Consider the following 22,234-nt stretch of genomic DNA (forward strand, 5'->3'; position numbering starts at 1 on the left):
TAAACTGTTTTGTGTCTGTGGAAGGAAGACCACAGCTGGCACCTTTGCTACTCTGCAACAGAAAAACATTTCCATAAACTTTATACTTAACTATGTATGAGACTGTTTTATCAGCTTCACCGTGTATGAGACTGATTTCTCAGAGCTGGGTCTGAAATAGCAGAAGGAGCAATTTATTGTACTTTTTTCCCTATATAAACATACAGTGACTTTATTTATGTCCCTATATCCTTCTGAAACCAAATTTTCCATGCATGCCATTCCAGAGAGAGAAAGGACAAGACAGAGAAGGAAAGAGACAGGAGAGATGTCACAAATTACTCTGCTGCAAGGCACCAGGATAGTCCCATGATAAAGCCAGTGTACAAAAAGACAAAGAATAAACTGAACTGGTGTAATGCAGAGTGTGTTTGGGAAATGTCTCAATTGCACCAAGATAGGAGGACAGTAACCACTGTAGATGATCAGTGCAGAAATCAAAACGAACTTCATATGGGAAAAATAAATCATCGATTTTGTGGAGAAGTCAGGGTAGAGGCTTATAGGGAGTTTGTAGAGCATCACTAACAAAATTGCAGTGGACGATGCAGTGCTCCTGCAAAATGCTCTCTTAGGATTTATCAATAGGTGGCATATGTAAGTCATCAAGAACAATGTAAAGATGACTCCACTGAGTGCCAGTGAGTTCCCAACTGCCACAATGTCCTTGGTTTCATGGTGCTGAAAAATAAAGTACAGAATGGGGAGAGAAAGCAAATAAGAGATTTAGAATACAAAAGGAAGTGGTGAAAGAAGGAAGGATATTTAGCCTTAAAAGTAAATTTTAGAGGGAATAAGATAAATTTTCCAATGTGTAAAAGGTTAGAAGAGGTTTGATCAATTATTTTTGAATGCTGGGGAAATACCAGAAGAGGCTACCTAGGAAGTTCGGGTCTCTGCTCTGTGGAGGGTTTCTAAGAACAGGTTAGACAAACATCTGTTGGGGATTGTCTGGGACTACTTTATCCTATCTGTGTGCAGCCTGGGGGGACCAGATGGCCTCTTCAGATCCCTCTCAGCCCCCTTCCTATAAGTTTACCAAGTGGGGAGGGGAGTGGACCTGAGTTTAATGAGAAAACAGTATCATCCTATTAGCTGATCCTCTTTCAGAATAGAAGAAGAATCAGAAAGAAACCACATTTAACTTAACTATATAATTAAATAGATTTTTGTTGTAGACTTGCAGTTTTATGAAGCATTTAGAAAAACAAACACATAGAAAAATTTTTAAACAGTTATTAAAAAGTTATAAAATAGAACATTTTTAAATGTATCTTTTTCTCAATGAACATAAGCAGGAAAAATAGTTTATAAGCATTTTTCAAGGATGGTTTGTAAATATTTTTCAAGGATATTGGGTGTGTTTGGCCATAGGTTTTACATTGCTTCCCATTTCAAAACAAGCAATGACAACATCCGTAGTTGCATCCGAGGATGTCACACCTAGGTGCTCCTTGCATATGCAAACCCAGGAAATAATGGTGAGAAATCACTCTTGCTCCCCAGTCCACAGAAGGAACAAGTTATTCAGTACCTGCTCTGAAAAATCTGGAAAAGATGAATGGAAATGTGGAAGTCAGTGCCTTGCCTCCTTGGCAGGTGAACTCTGTGACTGCGGCAGCATTTCCTCCCTCCCTCCCTGCCTCCCTCTCTCCCTGCCTGCGTGCTGGGAAGTTCCAGTGAAATTCTGCTGCTGTGGAAAGTCCTGTTCACAGGAGGAGACGTGACCTCTCGGCGAGTCAGATCCAATTTTATGGGCGGCTCTGAGTCAGGGTGGAGCCCGAGCACTGAACTTTGTCTTTAGGAGGAAGTGATGTTGGTGGCAGCCCGTGTTGCTAAGCAGATGAGTTGCAGTGTTTTTATTTCAGCTGATACTTTTGGCGGGGGTGTGACTTCATTCTTAGATATGATGACTTCCATTTATTAAGGACAAAGGTCAGGAATTGCCAGTGCTGTGATAGCTGTGGCTCTCCATGTAAGAAGAGGCACATTCTGCTGAGCCGTCAAAGATGGAAATGGGAGCTCTTAACACTGCTCCTGCACGGTGAGAACAAAACCGACCGTGAAGCTGTCAGCTCATGTCACGGGCCAAGAGCAAACGTCCTCACCAGCAGGGATGATGAGGAGTAGGTCAGTTCTGTGGCTTTGCTCCGTTTTTATAAGAACTCACTACTGTTCCTGATGAAAGAGGTGGCCTGGTCTTGTCTCCAGTAGTAGTGGGAACCAGGAGCCTGAGGTGAACAGGCATGCACTGGTCTGTTAAATCACAATTTAGACAGAAGCAAGATGATCCTGCCTCATATGCCAGTAAACTAAGGGATGAGTCTGTTTGGGAGGGACAGCAAGTTGTTTGTCACCTCTGTGCTGCTGGCACTTGGCTGGGTGCCTCCTTCCAGCCATCCAGATCATCGTAGGTAAGCAGCAGTAGCCAGGCAGCATTTTGGAGAGGTTGAGTGGGACAGTGCAGACAGGCTGGGGACAGCTGCCCACAGCTGTGTGTGCACCCACAGCACCCACAGTGACATGTCACAGTGTGCTGTGTCAGACTTTTCACCTATTCCCCCCTAAAGTCTTTGTTTAGTCCTTAAGTTAGCCTTGAGAGGGCTGTATGTTGTTATGCGAGCGATATTGCTGCATCAAAACACTTCCATAAAAAAGAATAAAGTTTGGGAGTATTTCCCTCTTGTTGCTGGATTCCCAAGGATGAGGCATCAGGGAGAGCTCTGCCCCTGAGAGGCCTGACAGGTGAGTGGCATGTGGGCAAGAGCTGCTGGAGCTCGCTGCCCCTCTGCTTTTCTGGTTCAGTTGCTCAGTTAAAGAGTTCGCTGCCACAGAAGTGGCTGTTTGGGCCAGTTCCAGCTTTTGTCACTATACCTGGCTTGAGTTTCAAAAAAAAAAAACCCGACCAACCCACACAAGTGTCTACCCTGGTTTGCCCTCTGTTCCCTTAGCTTGCTGGTGCCACAGGGTGGCTCCTTGTAGCACTTATATTTCCAGCACTTTTAGCTCTTCAGCTGAAGTCGTTAAAGTTGTTCTATCTGATAGAGTCTGTTGCTTCCTGGTACTTGCCAAAATCCACGTGCTCTTGGTATTTCAGCATGCTATGAGTTAGTGAACGATTTCTCCTGAAAAAATATTTCTTTTCCTTCAGCTTATAACATATCACTATCACCTGTACTCTGTTGGCCACTACACACACTGTCTTGTGTGCTTCCATTGCTCTATAAATTTTGAGAAACTTTGAGTAAAACTTTCACTTGTGAAAGAAAAAGAAACCATTTGACTTTTTTCACGTCATTTGACTGAAGCAGTGTTCAAAGATTAATAAAACATGAGTGTGTGTCACGGCTGTGCGACTTTGGAGCCACTTCCCAGCAACCATGGGACAAAACATGAGGTCTGAGGGTCTGAAATGGCATCCTGAATGCTGAGCCTGAAGTGCTCAGTTACTCCAAGCACAAGCTTGGGCTCACTGTATGGTTTCACATCTCTCCTTGTATGAATAGAAGTAAAAGCAAGCCTGTGAGAGAAGAAGTTTTTGAGTTTTGGGTACATCTGTACAGAATTTCCTCGGGAGCTGAAACTTCCTTCACCAAAGCAAAAAAGCTTTTTAGAGGAAGCCACCTGGAGGGCATGGCAGCAGCACAAGTACTTTCTGTCAGATCTGATGCATGGCTTGGACCTTCACAGTGCTGAGCAGGTGAGGAACCAGATGTGCTTAACAGAGCTGCTCTCCAGCAGGGTGGGCTGTTCCGAGCTCTCTGCACAGCCCTCAGCAGCTCTCAAACAAGCTCAATACCTGGACTGGGTTGTCTGGAACGAGGCACAGACTGCTTGGCCCTTGTAGCCCTTGGCCCTGTGCACAGCCTGTCTGGGGACTCAGGACTTTGTGAGGTGTCACCTGCTACCCACGGAAGTGACAATGTCTAGATCTCAAGATCACATTTTGCTGTACGTGGCTGTTAAAACAGATGCTGGTTCTTCAAAATCTACTGAATAAATAACCTGCCTTTGTATTTTCATGTGATGGTAAATAATTTGCATTTTGTAATTCTGATATTTTAAAACAGGTTTAAATGCCACCCAGCAATCTCAGTGCTGTACTTCTTACGGAGTACATTAACTTATCTCTGCACAGCTATGCCTGTCACACACAGTGGCTTGCTCAGTTGGTACAAACTATCCCCACAAACTTGAGGGTTTACCTGGTTAGGTAAAGTGTAGCAATTCGCTGGGGTTTTGTTGGTACACATACCCTTGCTCTGCAACTGCTGTTGAAATTCTCAGCCATTAATGCAAATTCTTTCTAATCTGTGAGCCAAATGGCTGCCTACATCAGATGGATTACTTCTTCCCAACAGCACACAAAGGGCTGGGTGGCTGGCTACAAGTGAATTTTCATCCCTGTCATCTCTTGGGTATTTTAATAAGCTGTTACCAATAAGGTTAATCATGAGGATGCCATGTTGCTGTTTCCTCCCTCTCCTGTGAAGCTGCCTTGTTGGTAACTTGTGGAGTTACAGCTTTGTCTTTGGGGACTGGCTGAAGCACAAGTTAAGGTTTCAAAAACCTTTCCTGTGTAGCAGCTGCACCGTGATATATTCTGTCCACGTCTGGCACTGCCAGTGAGTGTGCATGTGTGTGAACTTGTGCCACACCGTGACAGTGTCCCACCCTGGAGCAGTGAAACTGCTCCACTTTTCCTTACTCTCTATTTCCTGTTATTGAGGAGTTAGAGGATGGCTGTAATTCTCCCCCTTCTGCGAAAGTGCTGTTTGCAGATTCTGTTTCTTCTGATGTTGGAAAGCATTGGGAGCCTCCCTGCACATTTTTATGACCCGAGCCGTAAGCCAGCTGATTCCATAGGCCATGGCCTGAGGATGATTTATGGCACCTGAGGAGCTGATTCTGTGCCTTCTACAAGACATGGTCGAGACTGGGGCATTTTTTTTTCCAGTGGAACAAACATTTAACCAAGAACCTATCCATGCTCCCCCTCACTGCCTCTGCCATGCCAATATATTTTTTTTTTTTAAAGAAGTGCAGCATTTCTTTGGTTGGCTCACCCTGGCATCGCGATATGCTTTGAGCACTTTTCATGCTCGGCAGCTTCTCGCTCTGATTTCTGCTCAACAAGAAACTGAAACAAGTTCTAGAGGGAGCACTGAGGCTGCTGGCAGTTGGTCTCAGAATGAGTTTCTCGCGCCCCTAAATCTTGGAGAACTTAAATCTTTGAAAGCAAGGGGAGTTCCAGGCAGGCTAACACTGCACCAGGGTGCTTGGCTGTCAGAGTAGGGGCACGCTTAAATGATGCACGCAGAGAAACAGACTTGGGGTAAATGTTTCTAGGCTGTTTTCTCTCCGGTCTGTCAACATACTGCAAGAGAAAGCTGAAACTGATTACATTTAGTAACTTGCGAAAATACCTCTGCGTAGGTTTGTTGTTTTGTTGTTTGTTTTTTCAAAGAGTACAGAAATACAAATAAAATATAACGATGGTAAACTGGGCAAATTTAGTGAAGGTATACTTGGGTCATGTGCTGCTTCAAAGTGTTTTGTTTTTAAATACTATTTCCACTTGCTATTTTTAACTTCACGGAAGACCTTGGCGAAGAACAGGGAGTGTATTCCACTGCACCATCACGTGCTATCAGCTTTTCGCTGCATTTTTCAGCTGAAAACCTGGGAGAGCAACACCACCCCAGCTGCTGGCCCCTTTCTGGGTGACTGCACGGGCCCGGCTGCATGGAAGATGGTGATGCCTCCCAAACTGCTAACCTCCCCTTCTCCCAAAAGGTGCCTTCCCCTAAACCCAAGAGAGACTAAGTAGGCCAGACATGAATGACACAATGTGGAAGAGTGTCATACTTCCTCTAGAGAAGCCTGAAATATTTTTGCAGCTGTAGTGGCTCTCATGGCCGTGGAATCATCATGGACACCTGGACTGAGGGAGCCAACAGCCCGAGAAGCTTTTGACATGCACGTTGCCTGGATCCAGCTCCCAGCCTACTAACTCTGTGTTAAAAGAGCGCAGAGGAAAAGCTGTGTGAGATCCTGCGAGGACAGGACGCCTTCTCTCTTTCCCACGGCAAAGATACGAGGGTGGGTGCAGTGAGCAGCCCCCTAAAAGGAGCGGCAGGAGCTGGAGGGGGAGGGTGTCCCTGCCCAGGAGCACATGACTGTTTTTCCTTCTCCAACCTGCCACTAACAATGATGGTAAAAAGTTATCTCGTCAAATGACTCGCTGAAAATTCCTGTAATGCCGAGTATCTTTGCACTGGGTTTACGCTTTAATCTCTTTATACTTTTAAGACGCTTATTTAGTTTCCAGAGCAGTGGGGGGAGGACCGCTAAGCGCGCTACTGGTAATCACTTTTGGGTGGGATTTGTCTAGTTTACTTACGGAATGAGTTTGTTTCGCTTTGTATCACGAATTCGAACGCACCGCTGACAAACTCGGCAGCGGCAGAGCCGGACCCGGTGCCGGGGGAGCGCGGCCCCGCCGGGACGGGGGCGCTGCCGCGGGCGGACGGGCGGGCAGCGCTTAATGGCCGCTTCCCTTTGAAAGCCCGACCCGCTCGGGACAAAGTCCACCCTAAACCGCGGTCTCGGGCGATCCGACCCGCGCCCCGCCCCGCCCCGGTGGCCGGGATGAGGGAGGCGGGCGGGGGTGCGGTGCCCGCTGCCCGTTCGGGGGCAGAGGCCGGGACCGGGGCGGGCGGCGGGGGCCGGGCAGCCTCCCGGGACGCCTCTCGGTTTCGTTTCGCCGCCGCGGTTGGGAAGTTTGAAGAGCGGCAGTGACACAGTGACACCTCACACACAACACACCCCCCGGGCTTCACCGGGAGTTTCCCGGGACGGGACGCGCCAGGGCGGGCGGGCGGGCGGGCGCGGCGCTGCCCCCGAGGTGCGGAGCGGTGCGGAGCGGCCCCCCCCGGGCCCGGTCAGTGCGGCGGGGCGGAGCGGAGCGGCGGGGGAGCGCACGGAAGACGCCGTGCCCCGCCGTGCCCCGCGGCAGCAGCGCACCCTCGGCCGGGCGGCCGGACCCCGGCGGGGCGCTGGCGGGCCGCGGGCAGGCAGGTTAGTGACCCCCGCCCTTCCCCCGCCCGGGGCGCGGGGGGGTTTCCTATTTTTTTTTTTTTTAACCCTCCTCTTTTTTTTTTTTTTTTTCCCTTTTTCCCCCTTCTCTCCTCGTTGCATAAATTATGCCGGGCGGGGCGGTGACGTCGCGGGGGCGGGGCGCGCGGCGGCGCTCGCCCCCGGGGAGGGGGCGGTGTCGGGGGCGCGCCTTGTGGCGGCGGAGGGAGGGAGGAAGGAGGGGAGGGAGGCGGCGGGGGCGGGCGGGCGCAGGGGGCGGCAGCCGCCTGGCTGGCTGGTGTCGCGCTCGGCTCGGCTCCGGCGGGCGCGCTCGCTCGCTCGGGAACTATCGGATTAAACTTGAATCGAGTGAAATTACACAAAGGAGCGAAGCGGAGCCGGCGGAGACCCCGAAACTACCCGAGACCCGCGCTGACCCTTCCTCTCCCTCCCCTCCCTTCCACCCCTCCTTCGCCTGCCCGCCCCGGTCAGGGATCCCCCTCCTCCCCTCTTAGCCCAGCCCCGGTGCGAGCGAGCAACTCCGTGCGTGTGTGTTGTGTGCGTGTGTGTTGTGTGCGAGACCCGCACCCCGCCTCGCCCCCCCGGCCGACGGCACCAACTCCGGAGCGTGTCCCCTCCTCCTCCCCGGCCCTTCGGCGGAGGGCAGCGAGGGAGCGAGCGGGGGACACCGGTCCCCGACGGCCACGCACCGGCCCGGTGAGTGACCCCGCACCTCACTGGGCGCGGACGGACGGACGGAGGGAGGGACGGAGGGAAGGAGGCGGGCGCCGGCCATGGAGCAGGGCACCCTCGGCAGGTCTCTGTCCCCGGCGGAGCGGAGCGCAGCGGCGCGGGGGTGCTCGCTGCCGGCGGCGGTCCGGGGGGGGTGGGGGATGCTGAGCACTGCCGCGGCTCCGGGCGAGGCGGGGCGGGGGGGGTGTGTGTGTTGAGGGGGGTGTCTCAGCGGGGCACTTCCCCGGGTGTAAATGGCTTTTTGTTGTGCTGCGGCCGGCCGGCCGCCTGCCTCGCCTCGGGGGAGGGGAGGGCACCGGGGAGCCAGAGCGCCGGCGCCCCTTCCCCTTCCCTTCTTCTCCCCCTTGCGCTCCTCTCCGCAAGTTTGGAGGGTGACTAAAAATCCGGGAAAAGTTGAGCGAAACTGCGAGGAGGGGGCGGCGGGGCCCAGCGCCGGCCGGGATGGCCGCGGGAGCGCTTCCCCCGCTGACCACGCTGACGGCTCCCGGCGGCCGCGTCGGCACAACAAGCGCTAACAAAGTGAGGGCGCTTCCCTGCCGCGCACGGCCCGGCCCGGCTCGGCCCGGCACCGCCCCGCTCCGCGCAGGCACATGGGTCGCCGGGGCCGGGGCCCGGGCCGCAGCGGGGGCACCCCCAGCGGAGGCCGGGCGGTGGGTGGCGGCGGGCGGCAGGAAGGCGGGCGGGGAGGGAGGAGAAGGAGGAGGGAGGCGGGAGCACGAGGTGCCGCTCCGGCCGCCGGTGCGCGCGGCGGGGGGATCGTCCTGCCCCGGCGGCACCGGGAGGGGGCAGGGGGCGGCCGGCGCTCCCCGGCGGCCGGAGAAGAAAGGGGAGCGGGGGAAGAGGGAGGGGACGGGAAGGGAAGGGAGAACGCTACCCGAGGCGGCCGGAGCGGTGCCGGCGGACGCCGCATAATAGGGGTTTCACCCCGCCGAGTACCTTCGCTCCGCCGGCGCGGAGCCGGAGCGGGCGGGAGGCGCTACCGCCGCCGCCGCGCACATGGGGTCGGGGCCGGGGCGCTCCCCTCGTCGCGCTTCCCCCACCCCGTTCCGGGCCATTTTGAGGGTGAGCGGAAAAAGGTGGTTTGAGGCCAAAGCGGTCGGGGCGCGCAGCGAGGGGGGGCCCGGCCGCGCTCGGGGCGCGGGGCGCGGAGCGGAGCGGGGCCGGCGGCGGGCGCTGCGTGCGGGGCGGCGGGGAGCGGGCAGCGCCTGTGCGTGTGCGCGGGTGTGAGAGAAGAGAGAGCGGTGGCGGGGGGAGGGGGGCAGGGTTGTTAGTGAGTCTCAGGGAGAAGGCGCTGCAGGCAATGAGCAGCCATCATTACGTTGCCTTCATTTATCCCGGTAGCGCTACATCAGGGGACGCGCTCCCACGCCGGGGGAGCCCCTCCGGGCGCGCCCCGCGCTGCCGGGCCGGTCTCCGCGGGTGGGTGTCCGGGGGGGCGGGTCGGGGTGCTGCCGAAGGGGTGGCCGTGGGCACGGGCTGGAAATGGAGCCGGTTTCCCCGGCTCCCCCCGACAGCCCGCTCACGCCCGGGTTTAAAGTAGTTGTTTTTTAAACAGACAATGGACAAAAGGAAAGTAGCGATGGATGCCCGGGAGCTCCCTGTCCGCTGCGGGGCCGCGCGGCGCCGCGCAACTCTCCCGCACTTCCCCACTTTCTGCCTTTGTTTTCGTTTGGGAAGGGGCCGAGCGTGCCTCCCCACGACAGAAAAGGGCGATTTTTTTTCATTTGCGAGAAGCCTCTTGTTTTTTGGTTTTTTTTTTGGTTTTTTTTTTCTTAATTTTTTTTTTTTTAATTTCCCGTGCCACTTGGGCTTCCGCGGATGTTTGGCTTGGGGAATATCAGAATAACCTCGGTGCGATAAGTTTGTTTCTGTGTCGATGTTCGTCTCGATTTTTACTCTCATCAAAGCAGATCGCGGGCAGTGTTTATCCTGGAAGATGGCTTTCGGGAGAATGTGTTAGCCCTTTTTTTTTTTTCCTTCCCTTTTCCTTTTTTTCTTTTCTCGTGTTATACGGGACTAACGGAGGTACAAACAAGCAAGTTGAACAAAAAATGTTTCTGTTCATTTCCTCACAGATCATCCATTCTAACGACGGCAAAAAAATCTTAATGACTATGACCTTAGCAGCATGGGTAGCTGATTTTTCCCAATTATAAATCCCGTTAGTTTGCAGTAATGTGTGAGTATCAATATATAATTCATATTAAAAAGCATGATCCGTAATTATTATTCTTCTCTTTTTTTTGTTTTTTTTTTTTATAAAAGTTGAAATCTATCATTTTCCAATGAAAGTGCTGCATCTGTCGCTTGGAGTGTTTTTGTCTCGCTGTTGCACAACAGAGGCTCTCCAGTCTTTAACCTAAAATGGCAGCTTTAATTTGACTGGGGCCCATTCATTGACAATGATAATAAAAAGGCTGAAAGCTAAATGTAGCTGGATGCTTGGGGCACGTATGCAGAACACTTTCCTCTCCATTGCTGGGTGCTGCTAAGAGAGGAACTTCCAAGCTCCCTAGTTTCCACCGTGAAAGTTTCCAATACTTTTTTTTCTTATTAACAAAATAAAAATAATAATAAATAACCCACGTTGCTTAGCATAGACCATATTTTAGATGTCCAGGTTGCTTACAAACTTAACAGTGAGGTGACAGTCAGAGAGAGCTCCCTTGAAGAGGTCTGCTTTTATAGCACCAGCAGAAAAATTGTAGTAATCACTTCTAAAACAAGATGCAGTTTGGGGAAAATTAACCATTTCTTTCTGAGGTTTGTAACAGGTGATCAGAACAATTACATTCTGTAAAAAAATTGTATTTTCCCATCTCCAACCACCAAAAGTGGGGAGTATGGCTTGTTTCTTCTTGTTTGGTGTTGTAAATATGCTCAAGGTTTTGCAGAAATCCTTATGATAGTGTACTATTTTCTTCTAGATTAAAACCACAGCTGCTTGGAAAAATTAATTATTTTTGGTCTTAGATATAATGTGAAGTTTGAAACAGTTTCACAAAACAAAATTTCCCCTACTAAAGTATTGGTGAATGCCACGGATTCACTCATCTTGTCCTGTCCTTCTGTTAACCTGAACTGCTTATTTTCAGTCTCTTTTGAGCTGTTTTACAAACTTTATAAAGATCACTATTAAAGCCATCGCACAGGCTCTTAGAAGAGTATTAAATGCTTGTGATTGCAAGTGTAACTGAATTACTAATTCACTGATACTAATTGGATAATCATATTTGACCAAATATCTTACTAAATATTTAACAATGTGATGACATTTCTGTTATTGCTTGTAAATCATGGTTAGGTTATTTAAACAGGCGAAAAAGCCTCATATTTGAAACCCAAAATTATTTTATTGCCTCTTCAGTAACGAAGGAAAGTTTCAGTCACAGGCAAGGATCACACAGTCCTTTTAGGAAAATAAAAATTTCTAGGGGTTTTGCACTGTAACAATGTCAGTAAAAATGAGGTTTAGTGAAACACTAAAACTCTGTGCAGTGATGGGAGATTTCAGTTGCAACCAGTTCCTTTTGGGTTTGGTTAATGCAGAAGCCTGAAGAGTTGTGTCAGAGGGGCACTGTAAAGGTTTCCCTGTCCGTGTAGAGGGGTCAGTTAACCTGAGTGTAGTTTCTTTCCCCCATGAGCTATTTGCCGTTTTGAACTGAAAAGCTTCGATGAATGTTTGCAGTATTTGCCGTTAACACTCAAATAACATTAGAACTTTTATAAGATGTAAAAGGAGTTGTTGGCGAGTCCAGGTGGGTCAGGCTGATGGCAAAGCTGCAGGCAGGTACTGAGGAAGGAAGTGCTGCTCAGTCTGGGCTTGGCATGGGTGTGTGGGTGTTGTGCTCAGTGGGGCTGTCCTGCCCCAGCACACGGGGAGGCTCCGTGCCAGGTCTGTGCCCCACGGACGGCGGCTCTGCGGGCAGGAGAACCTGCAGTGTGAGGATACAGCAAAACCTAAACAAAGGCAACCCAGACATGATTTTCTGTCAAGCTGGAAAGGCCTGAGTAATAGAGGCTTCTCAGGTTTTCTCAGAGCTGCTGAAGTGTGGCAGTGAGGCTGCGTTTTGCCATGGGGTTTGGTTTTGTTTGTAGCCTATGGTGTGTGATAGGTAGAGGTTGCTAAGGTGGGAAGGAAGAGGTGGAAGAAAGTAACCAGAAGGAAGGATGGTGGAAATAAATGCAGCTGTCTTCTTGAATCCTGTGCCTTATCTCTATCCCTTATTTCCCATTCATTTTTACATTAAGTTTCTGATGGAAAGCCTTTAGGATGTGCTGGTTGGTATTTGCTCTTGTGAATCTGACGTAATTCAAACAAAAGTGTGTGGCTACCAAGGGTATAGGCAACTGTGAGATGAGTGGTGTGTGTGTCTGAAGGTCTTCTTTCCCCCAGTTCCCTTAAATCCTCATTTCCAAACCCTTATGTGTTTGTCTGCTGTGAGCAAATCACTAACTGCTCAGATTTATGAGCTGGTTAACTGATGCCCATAAGTAACACGGGTGATACTTTTATGTTACTTTAATGTTCCCTGTATACAAGAGAAAACTGCAAATTTTAGTAAATAATTAAACTGTCTTTCTGACAAATGACTCTTTTGTGTGTAGGTGAGGCTTTAGCCTTCAGTTTTCCAACAGAAAAGTTACTGTATTAATTTAGCTTCACCATTTAGCTTCATCGTTAAGACAGACATTAACTCCATCATTTCTCATCATTTATATTTCCATGAATAGCTTGTCAGCACAAATACCACTGGATTTTAATGCAAGAAAGTTTTGAATGCTGTCTATATTGTAGCAGTGATAAAAAGGCAAAGGGAAGCTCCAACTATGATTTAATTTTTAAAACTCTTCCAGAGGAAGGAGTGAGGTACAATATGCAGAAACATCCCATGTTTTTATTAGGGTTCTGACAAGATACTGAAGCCTGATGGAAGATTTCCTCCTGATTTCTTTCTGCCTGCACAATCTAACTAACTTTCAGTGATTCACATCTTACCCAAGATCAGCAGTCATGGAAATGCCACGTTGTAGTTGTGCACTAAAATCTGTCTTGGAAAATGAGGTTGGAGGGCATGATGCAAAAAATAAAAAGGAGGTTATGACCTAAAGGACACATTCCAAGAGCCCAAATATGACAACAAAGCTCTTAAGGGTGTTCTTAAGTATATAAAAGCTGATTAGCTCTTAGCTTCCAACATTGTGACATTTCTGAGATGTAAACATGCACCTAGAAGAAGCCAAGCCAAAACCAAGGATCTTTGTGCTGCCACTTGGGTTCTTCTCTGGATGCTGTTCTGTATCTGTTTCTAAGCACTCTGGTTGTTTTGCTGCTTTGTGCTGAATGCATTCTCCTTAAAAAAAGGAAAAAAAAAGGGAGGGGTACAACGTAATTTAAGCATTTTCTTTTAAAAGTTAAGATTCAATAAAAGAGTGCTAGTTACCATATAAGCTACTCTTTTAGTAGAACATTGTAACACATGACTTTGAAAGCTTATTGGCATGTGGGAACTAACCAGAAGCCCTTGCTGGCATGATGTAGGGCTCCCTTTGCTCTGTAGTGACCTATATAGCTATTTTGGGTGTGGTTTTGCTTGGCTTTCATGGGAGCTGAGTCCAACCTTCCTCTGACATAGACAATTGCTGTGACGAGAGGGCCTTGAGGGGAATGGTGGGGAATAAATAACTTTGGGAATCAATTGTCTGGAAAAAGTCATTGCAGCCAAAATGTCTGCCCTCTTCCTAATGGTTCTGAGGGGAAAATAAAATTTCATTTATATGGTCCTGATCCTAGAGGTTATTCTGTTCAGGTTTCATTTAAATATGAGCTTGTGTTTGGGGAAAGCAGTGCAGCAGCTTACTTGCCTGGGAGTAGCTGGCATATGGCAAATCCAGTGCTGGATAGTTTTGCAAGCACTTTATTTTAATGTCCTTGAGCCACTTTTTAAGCTGTTCAGCTGAGCTTACTGCTAGAACTTCAACAGGTAGCTGGCTTTAACATTTCTTGGTGGTTTTGAAAGAAATTGACCTCCCCACAGTTTATTTTGATCTCTATCTACAAAGCAAGTGTCACTTAAAACATTTTGTGGAGGTGTACATCAGATGTACAAAGTAGGATTCCTTCTGTGCAGCAGAGGCAGTCCTGCTCTGAAAACAAAACTTTCTTTTCTCCTTCCTGCCCTTTCTACTCCCCTCCCCCCAGCTTTCCCATAGATTTTGTTCCTCTTCAAGTTCCTTTCCTGTTGGGTTTTTAATCTTTTTTCCAATTCATACTGCTTTCTGTTTGCTTAATGGAGTTGTGTTTTCTTGCCAGCCCTAGATAATGAGGATATGTGGCAAAATAAACATGCATTTCAGCTCCTAATAATGCTGCTTTCTACCAAAACCGTGGAGGATGCCTAGGCTGGTGTGGGGAGGGCTGGCTGGCTGCACCAAAGCTTGATGAAGTCTCATGTTGGCCTCTGGATGCTGTCATGGCAAGGGGCAGACAGCCAGAGCAGGGGGCTGCTGCAGTGTGCTGGCAGCTTCCCAGAGGTTCTTCATGACCCTCTGAAGAGGAAAATCCTCTTGTTTCAAGTTTTGTTTTCATGAAAGTGGCATCCCCCCATCTTTTAATAGTGGATAGATAGAGCTGTAGTGGTTTCTCTTGCTCTGTGCACTGTGTAGCTGTGAGTGGGGAGGGTCTAGTCCCATGACAATTTTGAAATGGATGTAGCCATTGTGGGCTATCCTTTGCCAAGCAGGGAAGTCTGGGGTGTAGGGAGGAGCTCCTGACGGGATTGTGATATTTCTGAAAGAAATAGGAGAGCTCTGGAGATCAGGAACTATGTGACCAGTGGTAAAGCAGATCAGAACGTGGAGCAAGGCCAAGGAAGACTTTAATAAAGGCACTTTTGTCCTTGATCTTAAAATAGGAAGCCTATGGATTTATTTACAGGGTAAACAGGATTTGTTAAGTGGGTAGTCACTATGTGAGAAGGAATACTGGTCATTCTTTTTGAGAGAATTCAGTTGAAGACTAAAGCTGAACCGAAAGCTGGAATTTTAGAAGTTTAGACATCAGTAATAGGACAAAACATGCAGGAGGTCTTCATCACAGAAAGCATTGAGGTAGGTAGTGCTGTTCTGGGAGAAATGTGAAACAAGCTCTTACATAATAGAAACTGAAAAACTTGGTTCAAGTCTTTGGTATTAACTTGGATGAGCTAGCAAGTGGGAAGTCTGAGTTGATGACAAGTTATGAGAAAATACTCTTTGCTTCAAAGAGGATCCATCAATGTAGCTGTTGAGATTGAAATCCAAAGCTGAAATGCTACTTGGTAAAAGGTCTTGCAGGAAAGCACGTGTCAGTCTGTACTGTAGAGAAGGGCAGTTTAGTATTTCTTCAAGTTGAAGATTAACAGCCAGAAAGGCAATACAACTGACCTGGTTTGTAATGCTCAATAAAAGGAGGATTGAGAGAAGGAGAGTAATGATGAGGCTAACAGATGTTCAAAAATAATTCTGATAAGGCCGAGATAAAAGTGCATGACAGTGAGAGACTGGTAAATTTCAAGGATGCATCTTAGTTAGTTGTTCAGGGTATAACAATTGTTTTCAAAACCTTACCTGTTCCTGTACAGGAGAGCCTATCTGAAGTCCAGGAATCAGGCATCCCAAGTATCCTGCTGCTTGAAGTTCTGTATTTGAATGTGTATTGTTTTCTCACGTGGGATAAGAAATACTGAAACAACCATAACTGCAGTTACTGTCTTGACATGAGATCTAAGATGATGATTTCATATTTTTGGCTCAACTGTCTGGTATATATCTCGGCAAGCCCTGTGGTTTTTTGAGAATGTGCTCTGGTTTTTGCAGCTTCTGGACTAAAGTAGCTGCTTGTTGGATTTGGTGGTTTGTTGCAAGGCAAAAAGCAGACAGCTCACCATCTCCAGTTCTTAGTTTGAAAGGTTCTGGGACTACGTTGCTAGTTCCTGGAAAGACCAGGCAGCTGCACAGGGTGGTGTAGTTGTGTCAGGATGGCTTAAAGGAAGGCCCTCTGATGTAGTAGCCAGTGCCTGTGTGAGTTCAGAGATTCCTTTAAACTCTGATGAGGAGACTGTCACTAAGAGTATAATTCTTGCCTTGAGTTGTTTTAACCATGAAGAATTAAACTGAGAGTTTATAGTGAGCAGTTTACTATCTCTCTTGATTTAGGAAGGAATCATTCAGAAAGTGAGTTAAATAGGGATTTCTGGACTGCCTCAGGATGTTAGTCTGGGAGAGAACTGCTAAGTAATTCAGTTTATTTATCAGTACCATTGTGAGGTGTCTGCTGTGCTTTGCATTCATTCAGCTCTGTAAGTGGAGTACAACCTCACTCATCTTTACTTTAATCATCATTCTTTCATTGGGGGGAAGTGAATAAGCAGGCTTCAGCTTCACTTCCCTCTTATTTCAGTATTGATCTCTACAAAGGTACACTGTCATTTTCATTTTTTGTTATTTTTTTGTACACAAGTAACTGAAATGTACTTCTTTATTTCTGTTGTGTTCTTTACAGGGATTACTGAAAAAAAATTGCCTGTTTCACCTGCATTTCTCCTTACTACAGTTCTGCAGTATTCCCCAGCCTGTGCTGTTTCCTCTCACAGAAGTGATTCTTAGTGAACATACTTTCACAGTTCAGACAGGATCTGAGCCTTGTGGCAGCCATGCTGAAGGAAGGGGTTGTTTTGTAGAAATTACATGGCTGTTGGACAAATCAGGTTGTTACAGTCAGAACTAGGACAGAAACATGTCTTACAGCTTGGGTCTGGGAATCTTTGTAGTACATAGTACTCTTAGAAGTTGGGCATGTTAGATGTTGCATTGAAACTATTAAAAAAAAGAAAAATGGAAGGAGGGTGTTTGTGTGGCTTTGCTGTGGTTAAGGTGACTGAAGTCTTGAACGGTGAGTTCTCAGGGAAGTAAGTTAAGGCCTCACACCCCCTTGCTACCCCCTGCCCAAACCATGACTACTTAATTTTGTGAAGTTAAAAAATAAAACCTTGGCTGCAGGAAAGATGGCAGGTGAAAGCAATTGCTTCCATAGCTCTTCTCATAAGAAATTTCCCTAATGGTGTGCTTTAAAAGATTAATCCCCTTAATCTCTTTCTGTTCTTCACCTTTCTCTGTCTCCTCTCTCAGAAGAAACCAGGATGCTTACCTTTCTGCCTGCCTCTCTGGGTGGACAATGTGTGGCTTGTCACTGGTTCACATGTGACTTCCCTGACATTGTCGCATGACCAGTGGCACAACTGGACTGTGCAGTAGGGGCTGGTTGGGCAATGCAGATTTTGGCTGTCTGAGGAACTGGACTAGGAGGGGTTCTTAGAGGTGGATATGAGTGTCAGCTGGGATGCAGGCTGTGTGCCTGAGCTTGTCCCCTGGTGGGGCTGCTGGGATCTGCTGCTGTCTTCCTTTGTGTGCCGGTGTGTCACCTGGAGTTGAGTGGTGTGTTCTGTGGCTGCCCACCATTAAGATTTTTGGTGGGAGGCTGGTAGGGTCAGGAAAGCTAAAAATCCCTTCTCTAGTTTGACAAGGTGTGAGCATGATGGTGTTTTGGGGCAGGGTGCTTTTTCTCTTCAGCATATGCTGAAGGCAGCTATTTCTGTGCTGAGGAGCCTCCAGGTTGGCAATGAACTTTGAATGGTGAGATCAATTCAATGTGGCTGTGGGAGTGGCGCCTTTGGTACACCTTGCCTTCTCTCTTCTGGAGTGAAACAGCACATCTGCAGCAGGCAGTCCATGGTAATGGGGCAGATTGGTCCATGGACAGAAATCTCTGGGCAGAAAACCTGGGGACTAGGCAGCTGTAGCACCTGCTCCCACCATGTTGGCTTGACTGCCTCCTTCCCTCAAGGTGCTTTCTCTTAGGCACATAAGCTGTCCTCTGGTGGGTTTATTTTGGATACTGGTGAGAAAAGTTCTTGCTCTTTTCTGCTTATCCAAAATACTTGTTTCTCCATCACAGTGTTTATTGAGATTGGTGGCTCTTCCCAGGTTTTTTTTTTGGTTTTTTTTTTTTTTTGTTTGTTCATTTTTTAAATTAAAAAACTAGAGTGAAATCTGCCAAGCTTTCTTTACCCTCCTTGTCTAGGGTATCCTTATCTTGATATTATGTTTGTAAGAACTCTTTTTCTTCTGATGGAGTATTATACTTAAATCTGTGTAAGAGTACTTTTTTTTGGTATGATAAGTTTTTTGTAGCTCTGAAGATAGCTGGAAGCTGTTGAATGCTGTCTTGTGGTCCCTCTAATCATGTATAAGTCAGGGTATGGTTTGAGAAATGCAGTGAGCTAATTTAACTGGACATTGTTCTGAAAGGAGAAGTTTCCTCTCTGCCTTTGTCCCCCTGCGCCCCAACTCACAACCACATGGCTCTGCTACTTTTTTCTGGCAGCAGTGCTTGTCGGGTCCTTCTGTGAGCCACTTTAGTTCACCAAAATGGCAGAAAAATAACTCTGTAAAATGGAGAGCATTTTGCTGTTGTAATGAATCAAACTAGCTCATAAAAGGATCTGATGAACACCAGAGCTGGTACTGAGGACGAGGGGGGCCGCTGGCTTGGAGAGCAGCAAGCCCTTTTCATCTTTTCATTTTGGTGGCAGTGAGCAAGTGGATTGGATCAGTTGCCTGGGAACCTTCATGGGAGAAAGAGAAATAGAGTAATCATCTGTGAAGCAAAGGACACGAAAAGAAAAATATGCTGGCCTGAGTTAAAATGGATATTAAAATTTGTTTATTCTGTTGATGCTATGGATTGCTTGCTATAAATTGGTCAAAATTATTAATCCACTGACCAGAAATCAGCTTCCCTCTTCAGGTAGGAAAACAAAAGCCTAAAAGATTTACTAATATATAAATAACTTCTTTGCTCTTTCAAAGGTGAAGTATTTAATCTTTGAAACAATTTGTTCACAATAAAGGGGGGAGGGAGCTGTTGGTTTTGGGTTGGTGAGGGTTTTTTGGGGTTTTTTTCTGTTTCTGGGTTTTTTTTTGTTTAGTTTGGTTTTTTGGTTTTTGTTTTGTTTTTTTTGGGGTTTTTTGTTTGTTTGTTTTGGTTTGGTTTTTATTTTTCAAGCTTGAAATCTTCCATTAGGTTCATCAGCTTTGAGTCAACTTGTCTGTCTCAAATTTTATCAATTCAATGTTGTTTGTGTCACCAAGTTTCATCAGTCAGTAATTCAGTGGATTCCATTATTCAGAGTATTCCCCAACTATTTACATTTTCCTGCTGGTTTGAGATGGAATGAGTGCTTGGTCCTAGTAGGTGGCTGAGGCTGTTACTTCCTATCATAATCTTAGGCTTTCTGATAGTGAAATGAATGCACTCCTCCTTGTAAAAATTGGCGAAAAAAGTACATTGCAAGTCAAATGATGTGCTGCTTAGTCCCTTCTTAATACTGTGCTCTTGCTGCTCTCCAGAGAGGGAAATGGGCAGTTTATATTGTGTAGCTTAGTGGAGGAATGAACACCTTACAAAAAAGTCAGGGATTCTGACTGCATCTTCTGCTCAATCCACCTATCAGCTTGAGGTGACTCTTTCAGCATAGCAGCAATGTGCCATTAGAAGCTGCTTGTTTTCTGGAGAGCCCTGACTTTTTTGTGTATATTGCCTGCAGTGTGACAGAAAGGGACGTCTTGGCAGGTGGAAGAGTGGAAGCTCATACTGTCTTCCCTTTTTTTCTCAAGATTTGGGCAATTGTATGCCTGTTAATAGAAGGTAAATTCTTGCCATGATTATAAAAAACCCAAACATTCATGTAGTGCACCTTCTAGATTCCTTTCCTTGGGTTTTACATCTAAAAAATCATTTTTCAGGATCTGCAGGAGGTGCAGGAGAGGGGATTTACAGATTCTATCTTATGGGCATTGTAAGCTGCATTTGGTGCAAACTGTGAGGAATGGTGGCCCTGACTAGCGTTGTGTGTGTTCAGAGTGAATATTGTAGTTACTAAAAGCAGCTTGTTTACATTAGGAATTGTATGTGCTAGCTCTAATGGGCTTTAGGAAGTCCAAAGCACAGCTGTAAAACATCTGTCTCTGGGACCAGATCTTGTCAGTCTGATGAGTTGTTGTCCTTCATTTCATGTTCAGATTTAGACAAGAAATAAAACTTGTTTTTTGAATAGGAAAGTTCTTCAGCCATTCTGCTTGAAGACTGGTTTGTACTTGAAAGGCTATCATGCTGTTGTCTTGAACACAGAACTTAAAATAGTGACTCAGTATTAACTTAACTCCACTTCCTCTTTAATCCGATGATCTTGTTGCTATATGACCTTACAACGCCTTAATTTAAAGGCTGCTTATTCCAGTGGATTACATTTGGAGGTGTCTGGTGTGGTAGGCATTGCTACAGGAAGGGCTTAAAAGGAACTTAAGTGTTGCCTCAGAAAAAAAGACAACAACCCGAGGTGTTGGAATAGGAGCAGTGAGGGTATTTTTCCACTTTGGGATGCTTGCTGTTTCTGGTATATGGACAAGGCTTGCTCTGAAAGAGTGGGAGAAATTTTGGGCATATAGTTCTGCTGTACCATAAGAAAAAGTACATTGACTTCCAGTGAATGAGATGCTCCCTGTCTTAATTACACGTGGAAGTGTTAGAAGGCAAAATATCTGTTTAGTTAATGCATCTCTGAGTGCTTGGATGGTTTTTCTTCCTTTTAAGACCAGTGACCTGAGCAGGTGGTTGGAAGGCAGGACCCCAAGTGCTACTCCAAACTGGTGTGCAGGTTCACAGGGATGTGCTTTGTGTCTGCCATATTGGGATGTGTAATAGTTGCTGATTACCAAGCAGCACTCAGCAGAGGATCTTGGTTCTTTACCAAGTTTTAATTCTGTCTTGCTACTGCTCTTGTGAAGTAGATAAATGCCATCCTTTAAAGGAGAGTTGGTCTGACATTCAGCACTTTAAAAAAAAAACTGTCTTAAGTGTTTAGAGTCTGTGTCTGAGCAGGCTGCTATTTTTCAGAATTTATCTTCTTCCTTTAAATATTTTTCTTAGGAGTAAATTCTGAACAATTGTATTTTTTGTATTGAGTTTAGGGACTATAAGCTTCCTCCTTGTCCTATACAGTTTCTTAAACAAACTCTGCCAAATAGTCTGCCATAATATCTTGAGCTTTGGCTTGGCAGTAGGAAGAGTTCAGAGAGTGCACTGTCTACTCTGTGCTAGTAGCCATTTTGGCTCACATTTTCTGTCAGGTTTTTCTTCCTTATCAAGTCAGGTATTTAACCTGACTAAACTAAACTGAAGCCAAGCAGATTATCTGTTGGCTGTGATCTGGGGGTTATGGGGAGTTTTACTGTACCTGTGAAAACTTTGATCACTTAGAGTCCTTGAAAATAAACCACTGGCATGTTCTGCTCTGTCTCAGACAGAGATCTAGTAGAAGGTCTGTTCTACACTGGGAATATGCTGCTGCCTTCAAGCTTGGGCTCTCCTCAGCCCAGAATGGCAGCAGCACCTTCCATGGACTGGAGAGAGCAGGGCTAGGCTGGAAGGTGCAGAGGGATTGGGTTCTTCCATTGTTTACAGAAGCAATTGCTGTGCCTTCTGTATTTGCAGAGGGAAAATTCTGTACCCCCAGTTCAGGAGATGGGCATGGTCCCCACTTTGTAGGTAATGGAGAGGGCTTGATTTCAGCAGCTAAGATGTTGCACAATGATTTGTGGATTGGAATCAAGGATTGAATTCAGTCTTCCAGTAATTCCTTTAAGTGCTTAACCTAAATATGTTGTAGTTATTTTAAGTACCTTTTTATAACAGTTGTAAAGCTCCAGGCCAGTGCTTTGAGCTGATATTATCTTTTACAACTGCTGTTTAAATCAGGAAAAGTACGAATATTTTAATTTTTTCACAACTTAGTGCTGTTTTTAAGTCTTTTTCCTTCAAACATGAGAAGATTGTTGTAATAAAAGTTCAGTATTCCTAATATTTCAGTGTATAACACAACTTTGATTCATTAAAACCACACTTTTTTCAGTTGTTAAAAAAATGAACTTAAAACCCACTGTAGGTACTGAGTACATCCATAGATGTACTGTATGTGCTACAGTGTTTAGTATTATCAGTGTTTCTGTTTCTTTTTTTTTACTCCTTTAAGGGGTTGCAACCAGATCATATACTCTCTCTAAATTGTCTGTGGTTGGAATAGGGATAATCTTTTATATAGGATCAGTAGAATTTCAGCAGACTCAAGTACAGTTTTGGGTGTCCTTGTCTTTTTCATGTTGTGGTCCTCTAAAGTATTGTAATCTCAGTTACATTCTCGAAGTACTGGTAACATGGACTGAAATACAGTATCTTCATGAAAGGAGGGTGAAATGTTACACTGGAAAT

At 46.5% G+C, this 22,234-nt stretch overlaps 1 protein-coding gene across 1 annotated transcript in view; it reads left to right on the forward strand.

Moving 5' to 3' along the window:
• Positions 1–7,417: 7,417 nt before the first annotated feature.
• The window catches only part of CHD7 (chromodomain helicase DNA binding protein 7), a 133,092-nt gene continuing 118,275 nt past the window's right edge, over positions 7,418–22,234 (forward strand). Inside the window, exons 1-2 of the mRNA XM_059466739.1 lie at positions 7,418–7,833; positions 9,945–10,048. The gene's annotated coding sequence lies outside the window, so the exon portion shown is untranslated. The remainder of the gene's footprint in view (positions 7,834–9,944; positions 10,049–22,234) is intronic.

Source organism: Ammospiza nelsoni, chromosome 1 (genome assembly GCF_027579445.1).
Source record: "Ammospiza nelsoni isolate bAmmNel1 chromosome 1, bAmmNel1.pri, whole genome shotgun sequence".
Classification (NCBI taxonomy): Eukaryota; Metazoa; Chordata; class Aves; order Passeriformes; family Passerellidae; genus Ammospiza; species Ammospiza nelsoni.